This window comes from Otolemur garnettii, unplaced genomic scaffold, assembly GCF_000181295.1.
Source record: "Otolemur garnettii isolate 467f Iridium unplaced genomic scaffold, OtoGar3 scaffold00363, whole genome shotgun sequence".
In the NCBI taxonomy this organism is placed as follows: Eukaryota; Metazoa; Chordata; class Mammalia; order Primates; family Galagidae; genus Otolemur; species Otolemur garnettii.
In genome coordinates this window covers 158,799-160,724 of record NW_003852758.1, presented here as the reverse complement: position 1 = coordinate 160,724, position 1,926 = coordinate 158,799, and the positions used below count along the sequence as shown (strand labels likewise).

The following is a 1,926-nucleotide window of genomic DNA, read 5'->3' as shown; positions in this document are numbered from 1 at the left end:
ACTGGAAAATAAAATGCAGTGTAGGAATTTTGATAATTATTCAGCTCTAAATTGCTCTTGGAGATGAGGGAAAGTTCACAAAATGGAGGGGGTGAGGTGGGGAGGTGGATATAGGAAATCTCATGTTGCTAGATAAAGAGCTCTACATAGCTGTACATGTTCATCCCTAATCCATATGAAGAAAAGGGTTGAATTTAACCACTAGTTGACAGATTTTCTCAGTTAACTCCATTTTAATCACTTATTTCTCTTTTGTCTCTTTTCCAGATCTTCCTCAGAGGAATAAATAGGCTTGTTGCTTTACAGTGTTAGTGACCCATTCCCTTTGACGATCCCTAGGTGGAGATGGGGCATGAGGATCCTCCAGGGGAAAAGCTCACTACCACTGGGCAACAACCCTAGGCAGGAGGTTCACCAAAAATACTTTCCTGGGCCCTGATAGGAAGGTGAAGTCTCAAAGACAACTATCACAGGTGAAGGTGGGTAACTTGTCCCTAAAAGTGAAATAAATTGCTATAATTTTGATCTTATTTTCCAGTACACTTATAGTAGCTTTCCACTGAGGTTATATTCATAATTATCCTGTATCTGCTTTGCTAAAAACAGCTTCCTAACTAATCTGGGAAGCACCTGTGTGAAATTAGTGAAAATGATGCTGTGTCTGGGTAGCAGGCTACATGATTTAGGGTGTTTAGGGTGGGAATAATGTGCTAAATTGTTTTTTTGTTTGTTTGTTTTTTAGGAGAATGTGGACAACTGACATGTAAGTAACATTGATATCATGGAGAAATCATTCTGTTCCATCTCATCCTCAAAGGCTCCCTTTAGGCTCTATAGGAGAACTTTGTCAATCATTTACATACAAGATGCCTTGGGATGTCCATAGGATATAACATAACATTCAGCTCTTTGATAAGATAAATAAGAGTTTTATCCTCTTATGCTGTGCTTGCTGATTGATGGATGCCTCATAACCACAAATGGAAACCTGACAAAAAATGGAACAAAATTATCAGTCATCAGGCAGGATCTAAAAAACCAGGGTGGTTCTCTAGGTCAGTGATGGGAGAGGTTGACTGGGGAGTAAAGGTTGGTAGATGAAAATGACCATTCAGTGCAGTAAATCCTGATTATAGGCTTATCCAGCATTCTTCATAATGACTAGGTACTCTGTAAATTTCATGAGATTTTTTTTAATGGAAATTTTATAATTGACAAGAAAGATCCATAGATTTAGAAATAGTGAAAATTATTATTATTATTTTTAGAGACAGAGTCTCACTCTGTCCCCCTTGGTAGAGTACCGTAGTGTCACAGCTCACAGCAACCTCCAGCTCTTGGGCTTAGGTGATTTTGTTGCCTCAGCCTCCCGAGTAGCTGGGACTACAGGTGCCCGCCACAACGCCCAGCTACTTTTTGTTGCAGTTTGGCTGGGGCCAGGTTCGAACCCACCACCCTCGGTATATGGGGCCAGTGCCCTACTCACTGAGCCACAGGTGCTGCCCAATATTGAAAATTATTAATAGCACTTATTAGAAAGCCTAGGAATTAGAGTTCTCAGGTGAGAGTTATTCAGGAAGATTGTTCCTCTGGCTGTGTTTTGACAGTCCTGAACCAGGAGACTTAAATAAAGCAAATTTGAGGCAGTCCTGTTTTTAGGCCTCAATTCTCTCTTCCCTTCATATCTATTGTTTGTTTTTGTGATCTGAGTTATTATTTATTTATTTTTGAGACTGAGACTTACTTTGTCGCCCTTGGTAGAGTGGTGTGATATTACAGCTCACAGCGACTTCAAACTCTTGGGCTTAAGTGATTCTCTTGCCTCAGTCTCCTGAGTAGCTGTTATGTTATCGAAATTCCTACACTGCATTTTATTTTCGTAGCTGCCCACGACAATGCCCGGCTATTTTTAAGAGATGAGGTCTT

General features: G+C 40.2%; 1 long non-coding RNA gene across 2 annotated transcripts in view; it reads left to right on the top strand.

Moving 5' to 3' along the window:
- LOC105888393 overlaps positions 1–1,052 on the top strand; it is a 12,753-nt gene extending 11,701 nt beyond the window's left edge. For both annotated transcript variants that reach the window (XR_001161861.1, XR_001161860.1), the window contains exons 3-4: positions 268–479; positions 743–1,052. This is a non-coding gene — a long non-coding RNA (uncharacterized LOC105888393). The remainder of the gene's footprint in view (positions 1–267; positions 480–742) is intronic.
- The last annotated feature ends 874 nt before the right edge of the window (positions 1,053–1,926 follow it).